Source organism: Prorops nasuta, unplaced genomic scaffold (genome assembly GCF_024137725.1).
Source record: "Prorops nasuta isolate Cenicafe-Biocafe unplaced genomic scaffold, Cenicafe_Pnas_1.2 PNAS00002, whole genome shotgun sequence".
NCBI classification, from domain to species: domain Eukaryota; kingdom Metazoa; phylum Arthropoda; class Insecta; order Hymenoptera; family Bethylidae; genus Prorops; species Prorops nasuta.
In genome coordinates this window covers 8,935,720-8,954,517 of record NW_027116799.1, presented here as the reverse complement: position 1 = coordinate 8,954,517, position 18,798 = coordinate 8,935,720, and positions in this window count along the sequence as shown.

Here is an 18,798-nt window from a genome sequence, read left to right as displayed (position 1 = left end):
CAGGAATTTCGGGTCCAAGTTACACCTGCCATTATCAGCAACTGATATCGTCTACGTTTCTCCTTCGTGGATTTCATACAATTTGCATGATGCTGCTTGGATCCAACTTCTCAAATTAACCCCTGCAACTATGGTATAAGTAACAAACTATACTCGTATCGTGTATATAGTTCTCGATGGAAACAAAGCGATATTTCCAAAGTTCCGCTTTTCTATTAATGTGCCCCAGTTTTCTTTTCGAGAATAAAACCTCCGATTTGTGCTTGTGTCTGTGCAGTGTATGTATATGGTACAATAGCTATATAGTAAATCGTGGAAGGAAGTAAGGGAGGGGAGGGATTGGCAGAAGGTTTTCTTTGGGGCTAATCGTCTTACGCCAGCGACAAATTAATTAACGACGTATCTCGGTGGCTTGATGGTATATACCTATTCGTATAAACTCTGTCGCTAATTGCGGCGGCTTTAAAATACGCTGGTGATAATGAGCCAAGCCTTGCAGACGACGTAACTCTTGATATAAATTCTTTTTCAGGCTATATATACATGTATATGTATATATATGCAATGTATAGTTGTAGAATAGAGTACTCTTGATTTTCTACACACACACACACACACACGCGCGCGTGTCACGTCTGTCGAAAGAAGCTGAAGAATATATTTGTCCTTGGAAAAGGCTCAATGTTTTGGCAAACTTCTGTCGAGAAAGCCTGACGGCTAAAAGGCATCTCCAACGGCATCTTATCTCTCATAAAACGCGCGTATCTCCCAATACAGTTATAAAGAATCTCTCAAATACGCCAAATGTAAAAACACCCGTTCATTCTTCATCCCATCGATATCCTTATAAAGTAAAATCGATATCTGCCCGGCAAACAATACCTTTCATTCACCCTTTCTCCCCTTTCACCCCCCCCCCCCTTTCCATAGTGCTCACAATCCCCTCGTATAATCATTCCTGCAATTTCTATTTCCAGAATGTATCGATAATTCCGACTGCTGGAGGTATACATTTATATATATATATATATATATATATATATATATATATATATCTACTGCACACAGTTGTTAATTATCCATTTAATTATATTAATAGCTGAACAAGATAAATATTTTTCAGCCACCTTTACTCCTTTCACTTATCGTAACAAGATAAGCCAACACGCGCGAATGAATTACGTAATAATACACGCGATTAAGGACACTCTTTCTTTAATTATATTTGCTTTATTGTCATTTGTTAATTTACAAAAAAGAAAAGAAAGAAAAAAAAGGACGTCGCTTTATTTCCGTCCTCGGTTTTTAATCATGGCCGTCCGTGCATCTCCGTAAGGAAATAATGGCCAGGAGAATATATGTATATATGTGTGTATATGTGTATATATAGTAGAGAGGAAAGTTTGTGCCATTCTATCAGGTATTCGTGGGCGTGTATATGCATGTGAAATGAAACTCTCCTCGGACCCCCAAACAAAACGCAGGATTCGCTTTTAAAAGGTGCGCGATTGGCGCGACGTATGATTTTTCGCGAATTTCCGTTCCAAGAGCTTCGACTTTCGACAAGTTTTCGCTACATTGCGCAAATAAATAGGCAAATAAAGTCGAACCGCTAAACGAATTACTTATATATCCGAATAATCGTGTATAATTTGCATCGATGGAATATTGCTCGGGCAATCGCGCGCGGGGCTTTTCGCGCTTCCACGACGGAAATTCTCTACCGACTACATACACACATATATATATATATATATATATATATATAGGTACGTGGCGAAAAAATATTTGCGTACGCGTTTGTACAGCGAGGTATAACGAAAAAATATTTCCGCGCTCTCCGATATTCAGCTCACGCGAGCCATTTCGTACGATCGTACCTACGCGTCTGCTGGTGCAAGATTTTTCCACGTGAAAAAGGGGAAAGAGAGAGAGAGAGAGAGAGAGAAAAAGTTGCTGCTCGAAAGAGAAATTCCGTAATGATTTCTTCCATCTCGTAGGGAAATGGCGGCCTGCAGGTAGCTTCGAGAAATATATATATATATAGTTATAGAGTGGAATCTTAATTAGTGAACAGGTTGGCGCGGGCTTTCGAAGCTACATTATATATTATACGAGGGATTATTATAAGCACGTGCCCTTTTATTTCACGGAAGGCTGCTCCCTCTAATACCGTTATGAATTACAGTTTGCTCGTATCGAAAGGAGTTCCAGCCGCCGTTGGGTCTGGGGTGATTTAACACCGGACTGCCAGAGTGCTTTAAGATGTGCTCTCGAGATGCAAAGCCACCGTGTCCCGAGCACCACACAGCCACGTACCACGGACAAAAGTTATTCCATTCGGCATTTCGACGCGCGAATCCACTGGTCACTTATACCCTGCGCAAAGTACCCTGCAGTATATATAGGGTCGAGGGAACCCTGTTAGAGAGCTCTGCTACCACGCGCGCACACACAGCTCTCCGAGTAGAATTCAATTATGACGGGCCAATAACGTCCGAAATGGATCGCGCGAAAATTCTGATTGATGACGTTAATATCTTCCCTTTTGGCCCACTGCCCCAGAATGACTCGCTCGAATCATCCGGCATGATACCCGCGACCATAACGTTCGATACTCTCCACCGGAAACCGCGTCCATGCTCCCGCGTGCACCTCGACCCTCGCGAAAAATCAAGAAAAATAGCCACGGTTTTCAACCATTTTTGTACCGCGTTTGCCGGTGGAGAACAGATTTTCATCGATATCCCTTTCACCGAGGACACTATATATATATATATATATATATAGATTGCGATAAATAAACGTTGCGGATAGATCGATAAGGAATTTATACCGAGAACGATGTCTCAGCTGTATAGTGCGAGTGTTTCACTGTGAACTAAATTTCCAAAGCAGATAAACAATGCACTCTTGACCTTTACGATGATATAACTCAGCGAGGGAGAAGTGGTAACTGCCAGTTGTATTCAGCCACCAGTAGGTTTGTGTATTTCTTATAGAAAGGTTAAGATCGAAGCATATATAGTGGTAGCAGAGCGAGAGAGAGAGAGAGAGAGAGAGAGGGATACGTAAATCTCGAATCGTGGCACGAGTCGAAGGTGCATTTGTTTAAAGAATAATTTTGGAAGGCGACGCGCGATTGGATCGTAGCTTCCGAGGCAGCGCAGGAGCTTTGCGTGAAATACGAAATCCCGCTGTGTTGCGGCGCTATAGGTAAGAAATTCTCATGTGTTCGCGCGCGTTCTCTCGCTCCTTCCTTCCTTATATCCTCGTAACTCCGGCTAAACTCAATATGAGCCACAATAACTTTTCGGTATACAATTCCGAGCTGCATAATTCTCCATAGCGTTCGGTATACCCCATCAAACTTTCATCAGCATCGTTTTTAATCACCGCCAAGTCCCAGCGAATCTCCACCACTCGATGATATTTCAGCAATTATGTATTAAAACCGCGCGCATGAATATTGAACGATACCTTTCTCACTGGCGAGAGATGAGCCTTGGCCATTTTTCGCTTCATCCCTTCGCATGGTTTAACTTTTATATACTAAATATATATATATAAAGTGGAGCGTTGGAAGAATCACACGAGCGTGCCTATCAGATTTCGAGTAGTTTCATAATTTAAGTGTTTTTATGTACTAATATATATATATATATATATACATAGTATGGCTTTTAAAGAATTTCAAAGAAAACTCTCTCGCTGTCTGGAGAGACGAGCCTTGGCTATTTTTTGCTTCTTTTCGTTGTATCGTGCTATATATATATATATATATATAATCGAGCTTTGGAGAAATCGCACGCGCATGCCTATATATATATATATATATATATATATGAGATTTCGACCAGTTCCATAATTCAAGTGTTTTATATATATATATATATACTATAACAAGGGTTTTAACGAATTTTTCTGAAGGACCTCTGTCGGGAATGGCGCTGAATAAATGTCAGCTTTATATCTTCTGGCTGGTCTTAATCGTCGGGGTCAGCGGATTCCTCGAAGGAGGCAGCATAGTCGAGAGAGCGAGGGAGGGCGTGAAAACTGGCCTCAAGTCGATATTTTCTAGAAAAGACAGCAGCATCACGAGCACCACCGAGCAAACAAGCACCATCGTTGAAGAGTCGAACGACCATCCAGATATGCGAGGAATCATAACGGCCCCCCTTAGGTGTCCACCGAATCACGTGGTCATGGGTAATAGGTGTCGAGCGGAAGTTAAATGAGAAGCTCTGTTAATTCACCCCTTGTATCGCGTCTGCGAGTTTTGCTGTTAAAGCGGATGTGCCTAAGCCATGATACAACGTCAGACTCAATATTATCCCAATAATCCAGCTTTGCTTTCACTCCTCTGTGAAAATGACATTATTATAATATAATACAGCGAGTATCAGAGTCGATTGAGCATAATCGTCCATTTGTAGCAGCTCCTATATATATATATATATAAGGGAGAAAATATATGTGTAATTTATAATATCAATTATTCGTTTAATAAATATTTCACTGAGAGGGTATAGTAATTTTGATTCTATCAGACCAATCAGTGTCTGGCGAAAGAACACGATTGGGGGATTTCCTTCGTCGCGTAATTCGTGTCGAACATGGCTCGGATGGTCGATAAATGTTAAGATTTAAATTATTCGATATATTGGAGATGGCGAGGAGGAGGGGATGTTTGAATGTGTAATCTCGTCAAATAAATGTAACTTTACATACCGTTGAATATTTTTCGTGTTTAAGGAAACAGTGATTTTTTTTTTTTTTTTCTAGGCTTTAATTAAAATTTCTCGCTGGCTGGTAAACTCGGCCGTGCATATTAGACTCTTATTATGCACTTCCCTGCGGGCCAGAGAACTCTTTCCCTTCGATACTTGATTTTAGATGCAGTCTATATTTTATTAAAAATTGCAAATTACTTGCGCCGCTTGTAGCAGATCATGTATAGGATTAGCATACGGGTATCGACCGGTCCGTATAGCCTGAAACTCGGCGTCTGCTTTAGTTTTTTGACGAACAAGCTCTTTTCTAGGCTCGAACCAATGCTCCGTTAAAAGCGCGCTACGACAGCACAGGCGTGAAAGGGAAAACCTCGTTATTTTCTTGATAATTCGATAAATGTCCATAACAGATTTTTTTCGAGCCGATATCTGCTATCAACTTTTTTCTACAATATTATTATTACTTTTTTCACCGCAACCTTCCCTGTCCCGTGATACAATTACGTGCACATATTTGCCCTATATATATACAACATATATATATATATATATATATATTAAAATATTCCGCACAACACACTGATCATTAGCAAATCGCGTGTGTTTATAGAGTCCCAATTATTGGAAAAGTTGCGTATTGAGTTGGCTCTCGTATCGACAATATAAACTGGTTAAATAATTAAAAAGGGAGTATCACTGGCGCGCAATGAATTTGTATCATCGAGTCAATGACGGGCCGGGCTGTTCGGCAAAGTCTCGTTGAATAAATTTCCGAGGCAAAGAATCATAAATGTATGGACGAAACGCGTGATAAATTTGAAGGGCGTGGAGCTGCAAGCGATAAAATTCAGCAAGTGCGTTAAACGAGTTTTCGGGGTATTGGTGTGGCGGAAAGTAGCTCGTTACGGGAAAATATTGACTCGGGGCATAAAAACCGAATAGAAAATTGCAACTTTAGCCGAGTATTGGAATGGGGTGGATGGGTTGATCATGGATGAATCGAAAGGCACTTGAAATACGTGCATGTATATATATATATATATATATATATATAGAGAGAGAGAGAGAGAGAGAAGACTAGGCTCGGCTCGTTAGAGTATAATAAATTGAAAGGGCTCTCCGTTAGGCCATAGACAATTGAGTAATACGCGAGTCGAGACGAATAATCGTTAATTGATTACTGGTATACAAACATCCGAGGAGCTTTGTCTCGAGCAGCGAACGAAGCGGAACCCCTTACGTCACACCCACGCTTAAGCTAGAATCGAATCAGCCTCGTTTTGTACAGTTGAACGATAGGCACGTTCGTTTCTCGCTCTCTCGGCAGGTATACATATACAGCTATACTTGTTGCACGTATCGACATTCCCCTTACCGCGGTTATTCCCTCTCTTTTCTTTTTATCATATTATATACTTTACGCTTCGACAGCCTCGATCGTTCTCCATGCAGAAGCCTCCTTTTAATATCCGCGAAAAGAGTCTTAACGAGGTAGGACGACGAATTTTTTCACCTACCCGAGCGCGTTTACCACCAAAATTACATCTCCCCGCTATTCCGTGCATGCATCCTGGAGGAGATAATCTTTGGAGCTTGCCAGCGCGTCAAAGCAAATTTTTGTCGCTCCTAGACACCATTCGTTACTCTCTCTACCGCGATTTTTGTTTAAATTCTCAAATTTATCGCGATTCATAAAAAAATATTGCAGCTGAAAAATGCGCATTGATATCTTTTTACGTGGAGGTGGGATTTTTCTCGACGTATATATATATATATATATATATATAGTATAGAGAGAGAGAGAGAGAGAGGGGGGCGGGGGGGTGGGGGGAGAAGGGTGAAAGGAATAGGGAAAGATCGAGAGGTATAGGTATCCGAGGACACTCGGTTAGGTCGAATCGGTGCTCTCTGGTGGTTTGATCTTTGAATTTCTTTTGAGGAACCCGGGACAATCCGGTCAATAAGGTGGGATTACGTACGATTTCATCGGGCACGCCACTCACGTTCCATTATACAGCTTCCGCGGAGAGAGCGAGTCGAAGGTAAATGTAACTCAATTTATACGGCGTAATTTAAAGGGGCACGTAGAAAAATAAGGTGGCTTCTCGTCGTTGTAATAATCTACTAGCGTTACGCTGCTACAGGCTAGGATATTGCGCCTCGGGGGATAATCTTTCTTTGCTTCCGTGGTATTATACGAGTACTACCGTTGCTACAACTTTACGAGCAACACCCACTTCCCCCCCCCCCCCCTCCCTTTATCCACAACCCGGTTACCCATACATACATGACCGTATAGGTGCATACGCGCGGCTGGCCCTTCTGAAAAAGCGTATTTCACGCCCTTAAACACCCGTTTGCATCCAAGAAAAAGGAAACCCTGCACCGCTGTCCGGTAATTATGCCTAAGCTACGTTTTTCACCAAGAGGTATCAATCTTCGTCGAGGCGCAAAACGTCCCGAATCAAGCCGCGCAAAGCTCCCTAAGCCAGCGTAATCAGCTACCAACTTGTCAACTAAATTCACTAGAAGGCGCCCGAAACTTTTGCCAAGCCTCGTCGCTCCGGCACGCCATTTGATTATATGCTCCAAGTTTTCCTTTCTTCCCATTTACCCCCCCCCCCCCCCCCCCCAACTCCTCCTACCATACCTTACCTTTCAACGTTCATCCAGCCGAATCATCCCCATCACTGGCAATTCTCACCCTCGCGCACTCTCGAAGGAGGAAGTGAAAAATATTTTCTACCCTTTCGGTAGGAAGGGGCGGGAAAGTTTCAACGGCTATTTGAGATGTATACCATACGGTTATATATATATATATATATATATATATATATATATATATATAGTAAGCATGCGCGAGCGTCGCTTTAGGAAAGAATTTTTTCCTCCTGATAAATTTATAGACCGATCAAAATTGCACGGGTTTTCCTTGATTATTTACGTGCCTCTCGTGTTTATAAGGTGTCGTCCCTCGTTCCAGCAGTTTACACTCTACCCTATATGGCCCCATATCGGATGGGAATGCGTTTTAATGCATCCCACTCTACCATTACGACTCCTTTAACGCTACCAGCTTTTATTTTCTCACACGAATTTCCGTGCATCACCCTCAAACGCTTCTGTCCACCACCACCACCACCACTCCGAGGATTAGTATTCCGTGATGCATTATTTAACTTGCCATTTATTACCTTCCCCCCCCCCCCCCCCCCCTCCATATCCATTTCCGATTAAATTTTAATAGATAAACACTCGATATTAATTACATTAGTTTATTTTATTCATCCATTCCGCTTAATTCATTACTCCACTTGTTCAACTTACACCGTTTTCACGCATCTTTTATTCATCTTCTTCCCGAGAATATTTTCCCATGAATATTCCAGGATAGGGGGTACGGTATCCTGAGAATTTGACTGAGGCAGGAGGCGAACGGACTTGGCGAGTGTAGTGTGGAAAATACGACGCATTAGAGAGAAAGTATACATATACGCTATATATATATATGTGTGTGTGTGTATATACATATATATACACCGTATAGTAAATGTATATCCGAATTACAGGGACGAAGCTTAAAAGTGAGTATGCGTACAGTATAGTCGATGAGCGAACAAGAAAAAAGTATGGAAAGCGAGAGAGAGAGAGAGAGAGAGAGAGAGCGAGAGAGAAGAAGTTCTTACATAAAATTGGAGGGGTATTGGCGGATCAGGAAGCTAGCATCACACTCACGATCGGCCTTCAACAGGCATTCCGTGACGCGAAAGCCGAACGGCTCGAGTTCCACGGGCTCCAGGGTTGAACGTGGCCTATATATAGGAAGGGTAGAGAACGCGCGGTCTACATGGTTTACAGAGGGTTGCGAGGCTTCGCTGGAGGGGCTGGAAGGGGCTGGAAGAGGCTTGGTAGAGCCTGTCTGAAGAGTGGTGGTGGTGCTTCGTGGAGGGGTTGGTGGGGAGGGGGAGGGGGGGGAGGGGGTGGAAACGGCATCGAGGCTTGGAGTGCGCGTTCGGAGCGCTGTGGCCGCTTTGAAAATCGATAGGCACCCCTGCTCGGACTCGCACTCGTTCGCAGAACAGCCCGAGCATCCTTCGAGTCTTATCCTTCGCCTTCCTAATTCCCTGCAGGAGATTCTCCCGACTTTAATCTCGCTGCGACGACGTGCCGCACGTTCTGGGAGATCTTCCCCTTCTCTCTCTCTCTCTCTCTTTCTTTTTTACCACCCCCCCCCCCTCTAAGCTTCCATCTATATATCCTGCGCAGCAACATTCGACCCTTCGCCTTATAAAAAACATCTGGCCAAGGATTGACCCTTTCAACCGATGCTGTATTCCCATCACCCTCGCGTCGGCCCCGTGTCGCGCGACTCCGTATACACTCGGCACTTTCGGCCCGATCCTGAATTTTCACCGAAAATTCCGACGACCAGGCCACGCTTTGCATATCGACCTTAACCGTTCAAGAGGAACCCTCGTTTATACCCTCGCGCTATGTGTTCTTTTCCCCAATAACCACCACCTTACGCCTCAGGGCCACCGGTAAAACTCCGTGTAAAGACAAAAAATAGCCAATCGACGTCACCTCCATGGCTAATTTGCAAATTAATATCTCTCCTCCTTTATGACGGCTACTGTGCAGCGATATTTTTATCAATCGTCCGATGTTAAATTATATCCTGCTGTTTTCATGAACCTATTATTACTATCTATATAGCGTAGTGAAATACTTATACTTATCGAGCACAATCGCTATTTTTTCATCGATCCCTCCCTGAGTAATTTGCAAATTAAGATCTTCGTTCCATGACGGTCATTACAGCAGGATTCATTTATCAATCATGAACTGTTGCAAAATTATATCCTGTTTTTTTTCTTCTTCATGACTTCATCGCTATGCATATTACAGGATATTTAATTTTTCAAACAATCACCTATTTTTCCTGAGAATATTTTTTTTCCTCCATCACCTCCGTGGGTAATTTGCAAATTAAGATTTTCCCTCTATGACAGTTATTACGACAGGTTTCGTTTATCAATAATGAACCGCTATAAATTATATTCTGTTTTTTTTTTTTTTTTTGCTGGATCCATCACTGTCCATATTACAGAGTATTTACATATTCAAGCAATCACTATTTTTTCATCCGAATAATCCTTTTCATCGACCACGCGATACGTTGTTCGCTGAATTTTTAAAGACTCATCGGGGATCTTTGGAAAGGATTGCATGGTTGGGGAGCTAGGAATGCTGGTTTTTACAGGGAGCTCACACTCGCCTTTAATCACTGATTAATTCGAACCCACTGGACGCACCAATGCATGCAAATGGCTCGATGGGTTCAGGATGTTTTCTGGCTTGGCCTGTTAGATCATTAGAGATTATTACGCGTGTCATCGGTGCATGGAGTTGTGCATGGGGGAACGAAATGGCGAGCACGAAGCAACGGTTAATTCGCTTCGTATTTCGGGAGATTATCGCGAAAATCAAACGCATCTTGTAAAGCTTGTTCGACGCGCTTGTAATTCCCAACAGGAGATCCGACTTTAATCTCGCCGCAGCGATGTGCAGCACGTTCCCCGAGCCCCGTTTTCCGATACACATCTGCGATCGAGATTGAAATTTCCGATGATGAACCCGATGACGATCTATTTCAGGATTTGGAAGCTCCAATTCTCATTTCCAGCTCGTTCCATTACTTTCCGCGGAATGATCGTATTAGAAACAAAGAGTAGGGGGAGATCCTTGATGAATTTCCCGGCTCGTGTACTCGCGACCGAACACCTTTGCAAAAACCACCTATATAAACGTTGCGAAAAATCAGATTCCACACAGCGATTCGTCAAGTCCCCATCGAGTTTTTCGTTATTCCCTGCACCATTCATTTTCCTTCGATTCCACTCGCTCACTTTTTCACACAGCCCTTTTCCATAACGACTCTATACTACGTGCTCTATATATACATATACATATATATATATATATATATATATATATATATACCTACTAGAGCGAATATAAGGTGGTTATTGTTATTTCACGCTCGGCTGCTTAAAAACTGAATGGATAATTAAAAGGAATATTGTGTAATCCGATAAGCAGAGAGGTCTGAGCGCACTGAAACTTTCATATATATACATGCATATACGTATATATATACTTATATATACATAATGAACGTTTTTAGGCGGGGTATATAAGCCGCACGCGCGCATAGTAAAAATATACTCAATTTGAGGAAAATGGTAATAACGACTCGTCAAAGTCACAACGGGGACCGAGCAGAAAACGAACGAACGCGGGCGTGCCGCATTCGTCAAAGTAAATGAATGGGCCAAATCTTGTCTGGCGTGTTTGTAATTCCCAACGGGACGTAACTTTAATTTCGCTTGCGACGACGCGCCGCACGTTCCACACAGCCGCGAGCTCTGACAAATACCTGAAATCAAGACCAATTTTTTTCTCTAATAAACTCAGTTACCCGGAAAACTTATTCCCCGCGTGCCTCCATTCAGCCTTTTTTAATCAACAGAGCTTTCACACTCGTTCCTAACAACAATCGTACCATGGAGATCGAAATTATCTTATGCATTTTGCACAAAGTTATTTCTTTCTATCGACTTGCGAGCTTTCGAGGAGAATTGAAATTTCCGGTATATTTCTGTATTCAGAAAAATTTCGATTCGCAGAGTATTCAGCGGTTATAAAAAATAATTTAATTGTCGCTGTAAGCATGTTATGAATTAATATTACATCGATAATCTGTAGTGACCTCGTTACTAGTTTTATCAATATTATAAAATAGCGTTTATTCTCCACATAAAGGAAATTTTAAGAGAATTATTAAGTAATTTAAATATGAACGCGCGCTTTCATGACACGGTTCATAATTGAACCGCTAGGTGGCTAAGGCGCACCTGTTTCTCGCAGATCCACTTCGCACTCTTCAATTTATATATATACAAGGGAAGCTTAACTCTAATCCAAGGTAAGTGTAAAGATTTGATTCTGTCAATGTAACGTACAAATGTTTAGTTTGTAAGATTTGCATGACATATATAGGTATTTCTTAGCGATTATACATATAAAGGAAGCTTCATCATAAAAAAGGTAAGTATTAAGCAATGGTGTTATCAATATACTATGTAAATGTAAACTTTGTACTATTTACATGACATTTATAGGTACTTCTTAGCGATTATACATATAAAGGAAGCTTAAGCTTAAACAAGGTAAGTATTAAGTGGGGTTCTCATCAATATACTGTGTAAATGTTTAATTTGTATAACATGTATAGGTATTCCTTAACAATTTATAGGTACAATAATTAACTTGTCTAATTTGTCTAAAATGTGTGTATTCTGTACGTGCATATCAATTATAAGTTTTCAATAAAATTTTTTCTCCCGCCACGCTTTGGAATCTTTAACGAAAATCAAAATTTTCAGTATTTCTATAGTTAGAAAAATTTGCCTCGTAGAGTACTCATTAACAGTGGCTATAAAGTACATTTTATTGTCACAATAAGCATATTTATGAATTAATATTATAAATAATCTGTAGTGTCCTCGTTGCTAGTTTTAGCAACATAATAAAATTGCAATTAGTGTCTACATTAATGGGATTTTATGGAGGTAATGTAGTACTTAAAATATGTACACACGCGCAATCATGAAATGGTTCATAATTTAAAGGCTAGGTGGCTAAGGCGCACCTGTTTCTCGCTGGTCCACTTCGTATTCCTCGATTCGTATATATACAAGGGAAGCTTAACTCTAATCTAAGGTAAGTGTCAAGATTTGGTTCTGTCAATGTAACGTACAAATGTTTAGTTTGTAAGATTTGCATGACATATACAGGTATTTCTTAGCGATTATACATATAAAGGAAGCTTCATCATAAAGAAGGTAAGTATTAAGTAATGATGTTATCATTATACTATGTAAGTGTATACTTTGTACAATTTGCATGACATTTATAGGTACTTCTTAGCGATTATACATATAAAGGAAGCTTAAGCTTAAACAAGGTAAGTATTAAGTTGGGTTCTCATCAATATACTGTGTAAATGTTTAATTTGTATAACATGTATAGGTATTCCTTAACAATTTATAGGTACAATAATTAACTTGTCTAATTTGTCTAAAATGTGTGTATTCGGTACGTGCATATCATTTATAAGTTTTCAATAAAATTTTTTCTCCCGCCACGCTTTGGAATCTTTAACGAAAATCAAAATTTTCAGTATTTCTATAGTTAGAAAAATTTGCCTCGTAGAGTACTCATTAACAGTGGCTATAAAGTACATTTTATTGTCACAATAAGCATATTTATGAATAAATATTATGAATAATCTGTAGTGTCCTCTTTGCTAGTTTTAGCAACATAATAAAATAGCATTTATTATCCATATTAATCGGATTTTATAGGGTAATTTAGTACTTTAAATATGTACATGCACATTCATGACATGGTTCATAATTGAACCGCTAGGTGGCTAAGGCGCACCTGTTTCTCGCTGGCCCACTTCGTACTCCCCGATTCGTATTTATACAAGGGAAGCTTAACTCTAATCCAAGGTAAGTGTTAAAATTTGGTTCTGTCAATGTAACGTACAAATGTTTAGTTTGTAAGATTTGCATGACATGTATAGGTATTTCTTAGTGATTACATATATAAAGAAAGCTTAAGCTTAAACAAGGTAAGTATTAAGTGGTGTTGTCGTCAATATACTATGTAAATGTTTAATTTGTACAATTTGCATGACATATATAGGTATTTCTTAGCGATTAAATATATAAAGGAAGTTTAATCACAAAAGAGGTAAGTTTTAAGTAGTGGTGTTGTCAATATACTATATAAATGTGTAATTGGTATGATAAATATTTAGATATTTCTTAGTAATTTATAGATGCAAAAATCAACTTGTCCAATTTGTGTAAAATGTGTGTACTTGCTCCGTGCATATCAATTATGAGTTTCCAATAAACTTTTTTCTCCCACCACACTTTGGAATCTTCGACGAGAATTGAAAATTTCACGATTCTCGCTCTGTAACTCTTATCTCTCGTTTGCCATCGCACGCCGCATAGTTTTTTCCCCGGCTATTTCTGTAATTATGAAAGTTTCGATTATACCTGGGAACGTCGCTTTGACCGGTTTAATGCCGAGTTTCTCCGTCGACAAAAAATGAATTTTTATTAGTTTTCTGCAAGCCGACTCGGCTCTCTTATAGTACGCGAATGGACGCGATTAGTATTAAAGTTTTCGCGAGTACTCTCTCCCTGATAAATATGCTTGATTATTTCTCTGGAATTCTCGTGTAGCAGCTAGAGAGTTGAGATAGAGACGCGAGAGAGAGAGAGAGAGAGAGAGAGAGTGGGTAGGGGAGAGGGGGGGGGGGGGTGGTGGAGAGAGACTTGGAGCATCTTTCAAATCTTATCCAGTGTGCTTGTAATTCCGCACAGGAGGCCCAAGTTAATCTCGCTGCTACGACGTGCTGCACACTCTCGACCTTCGAGCTTGCAAGCGTCGACAAACAGTCCAAGTCAAGATTGAAATATTCCAAGGCATCTCAAAGAGGACCTCTCTACACGCTGCTGCTGCAACCTCTTCTATTAATAGTTTATCTTTCCATACTTTTTGCCAACTTTTATCGAATGTCAACTTTCATCAATATTCCCCCCTCCCAACTCGCATCCCAGGAAGAACTCGGTAAATAACGATAAACTCGCTCGATTCCGATGCAACATGTACGAAAATTTAAAAATATAAGCTTCCGTTTCAATCACATTTCGCTTTTATTTATAAATTATCCATGCAAAATTTTCTTTTTGGAAAGAGGGGTTATTGTCCGACCAATTTCTGGCATTTTTCACCGTGCCACGCTGGGCTTGGTCAGCACAGAGCAGAATAGTAGTAACAGCAGAAGCAGCAGCAGCAGCAGCAATTTTTAATCGGACGAAATCCAATAGAAGCGTTTTATTAGCGCTTCACGGAGGGTAGTTTCGAGTGATCGCCCGAGCACCGTTTCAATTCGGTCAATTTCTACCTGGAATTCGTCATTAGCAGTGTCTTTTCAAGCATTTATCTGCTTAATTGACGTTCAGCGGGTTATGGATAATTCAAACTGTCCGGGTGAGAATCGCTGGCTTTTTCACCTGTCAGGAAGCACAGGTATATGGACTATTGAATTATCGATGCAAAATTTCCACCATCGGAAATCGTAGTCGCAAATATTTCACGTGTTTACCGCGCATTTCAATGGATAATTTCGACGGGGGGCGTTGGATAACCGATATATATATATTTCCCTCTCCCAATTGGCTTTGAATTCCCGTGCAGAGCGCGCGATGATGATTTCTGTCCCAATTTGCAGCCGCGTTCGTTTCTCTCTCTCTCTCTCTCTCAAGACGAGACGTCGCTTATTAAACGCCCTGGCGAGAGACGCGAGGCGCATAATTTTCTTTCGTCGGGAAAACGCGGACGGAGGACGAGGATGAGGAGGATGATCGGCTTTTGCCGTTCGCCACGTCGACGTGGAATCCTGCTATAGCTACGTTGGCCGAGCGGAGCAGCTATAGGGAAAAGGGGATTTCGGGATTCGCCTTGCAGCGAGGCTATACTGTAGATATACGTATACCCCCCCCCCCCCACCCCGTCTATAGTACACTATATATATATATATATATATATATATACACAGATCTAAGCCTGGCAAAAGCTGATTCGTCCTCGGCGTTGACGTTGGACGGTGCGACGTTCCCGAGACCGGAAGTTGCGATCCGACGTCCCGAATCTGCATATTTCCGAGTCGATGGAGTTGGCCAACTTTTCCGAGGCTTTCGAGCTCCGTTCCGGGAGTCGTCCGAGCGAAACTAGGAAACATCCAAGGGATCCCATCCGGCACGTATTTTCCGTAGATAACCGAATTGATCTCGCTGCGGCGAGCAACGCTACCTCGACACGTCGATAAACTGCGAATCAGTATCCGAGCGTTCCACGGCGATAAATTCGCGTTAGTCGACGTCGTCGCCTACGACGAATTACGATTTTTCCACCGTCCGACGGGAAAACCACCTTGCTAATAAATATACCAGGCACGTATAGAAACCTCTTTGTCTTATTTTTCCACGAGCAGTCCGCTAAATACCAACTTTTCCCGCTATATCGAATACGCCACGTCCGATGATGATGACGATGATGATAAGCCCCGCATGGACGGAAACTTTCGTGAAAATTCGTTTGCTTTGCACTTGGGCCACCCTCCGTTCGATCAACGCGAAATATTTGATCAATGAAAACGCCACGATTCTCTCCCACATATAGACACACACATATATATATATATATATATATATAAATATATGTTAATGCAAATTTATTAAATAAGCCTGTTGCTTGTGTTAGCTTTATACTCGATGTATTTATATACGCATAATACACGTAGTATAGATGAATTGATGAAACGCATTAAAGAATTTAATACGTTGGCTTTTTCGCGAATATCCTTCATAGAGGCTTTTATTTGTCGAAACGTATATTTGCAGCTGGGGTGGTGCCGAGTCGAGAGGTCGTTTGTCTTTGTCGGGGAGGGCATTAATTAAAAAGCATGTAAATAGTGTATGGGGAGAGAGAAAGAGAGAGAGAGAGAGAGAAGGGTTAATAAATCGACAGGGAGCATTTTATCCCTGATTTCGAGTGATTTCTCGTGTACAGACCTGGTACACAGGGAAGCCAAGGGTTATACCGAGCGGCTCTCCCGGTAGGATCGGGCAAACTCCGACGAAGCATCCTTGAGATGCCATTAACAGCGCGAAGAGTGTTCGAGCCTAATCAGTCTTTGAACCCTATCGTGTATGCGGGACGAAAAAGAGCACCGTGACCTCTGACCTCTCCGAAACTTGCCGACCTTGGTCAACAATTGATATATACACAGCAGCTGGACCATTATGAAATTCGTGAAAAAGAGTCGAATTTGAATGCTGCGGGAGAGAAAGATATTCGATCGGACTTTGCAGCCACAGCTGCATGGCGATAGGATATTCTCCTGTTTGGATTTATTGCGCGCGTCTAAGAGCGAATCAATCGGGATTATATTCGGAGCCGAAATTAGCCGAGTCCCGTAAGTATCGTTGAAATAGCCGCAGATACCTTCGGAGTAATTCCGGACTGATTGGAATTGTACTGGAGTAGAAGCCACGTTGATAAGCTCCGCTGAAGATTGAAACGCAATCGACGATAAATCCCCATTGCCAAGCTTTCCTGCCTCTTGGATCCTTTAAACATCGATCGCTCGGCGAAACTACCCCATTGCTGTCCTTGAGGAACCGCGTTAGGAATCCCGTCGTGTGCGGCCAATATTTTCCCAGTCGAATTCCATAAAACAACCGACACGGTAACAAGAAAATCTCACTTTAAAAAATGTATTCCGCAAAGTCCTTTTAGCGCACTTACTCGCGGCGAATCTTCCGCGCCAGCTACGTTATTGCAAATTTATTCCGAAACTCTGACATGTTTCTTAAGTGATAAAATTTTGGACAAAATCGTAAAGGCTTCGCGCTGGAGATAGCGCTAGCTGCCTCCTGCAACTTTTATACGATGAAAAAATTGCGCCAGAGGCTTGCATAGTTGCGTTTGCTTTAATAAAAATCTCTCGTGCTATATATGTATATATATGTCTTTCTCTCTCATATATATATATATATATATGTTTCTTTTATCTTGTCGAAAAGTTTGATTTGAAAAGTATTATACACACACAACAGCTGTCCTCGGGAATGGCCGGGGATACACGGCTGGCAATAATTTCGCCTATAGGAATAGAGTAGAGAGTTGGAGAAGACCGGTACGTACACACGACACACTGCAGTGGCAAACGGAACGCGCGGAGAGAAACCGGTGCGATATATTACGACGCGGGACGATGATAAATGAGTAGTGCCGCTCGAAAACACCATAAGTGCCATTTTTATTGGCTGCGAGAGCTTTTTTTCTAAACGCCACGTCCCGTTAGCCGCGTTACTTTTTAACGTCCGAGCCTGAATATTTCACACGCTGCCGGGATTAAGTACCCCGGCTTTTATTCCAGCTCGGGCCGCTTAATGCTTTAATTGCCCACGAAGATTTATAAAGCGCCGAGCTACAAACGCTATCGACGTTATTTTTTTCCTCTCTCTCTCTCTCCCTCGCTCTTCATTCCTACAATTCTCTCTACCGCCAGCGCGTTCTTATTGTTATTATTATTATCATCACTGTGTGTATGTTATCACTATTATCGTTACGCTATATACACGAAACCCCCGTGAAAATTGCAACAATAGCAACGGGACTCGTTCCCCCGTATAAAGCGTGAAAAAATAAAATGTCGTAAAAATGTACAAGCGATGATGTAATAATTTGCTATTGGGTTATACGAAGCTATATATATATATATATATAGGTGACGTGGGGCAAGAACGATCTCGAGACGTTGTAGGAGAATCGGATTTAATTGGCCAGGGAGGTTTATAGGGTGTTGAAATGGTAAGGGTATCGGCGTTTTCCCTTTCGTTCTTGCTGGCTGATATTATCAGGGCATAGCGACGTTTGGGGTTTGCTTCTTGCTGAACTATCCGTTCAACCGAAAGTTCTTATAGCGGTAGTAGTCGGCAAGATCGATTATGGCTGGAATCCCTGGAATTTCGGTAAGCAATGCGACGATAATCGAATTCAAATCATCTCTATCAGCTGTGAGTTGACCTCCCTCTACCACTCGAGGACACTCCCCCCCCCCCCCCTCCTCCTCCCTCCCTCTTCCGATAATCTATGCCAGAGTCCGGAACGGAATGTCCGATGACTATAAATCCCAATCCCGTATGTCCTTTCCTCTCCCTATCTATCTCACCACCACCCTTCTCCCTTTTCTCCCCCCCCCCCCCCCCCCATTCAACACTGTTTACATCCAGAGCTACGCTCCTTCCGATTCCTCCATCATTTCCCCAAACGTAACGACGTAATCGTAAAAATATTGGAAATCCTCTGCCAACCATCATCCTTCTCCTCAATCTCTCCCTCTTATTTTATT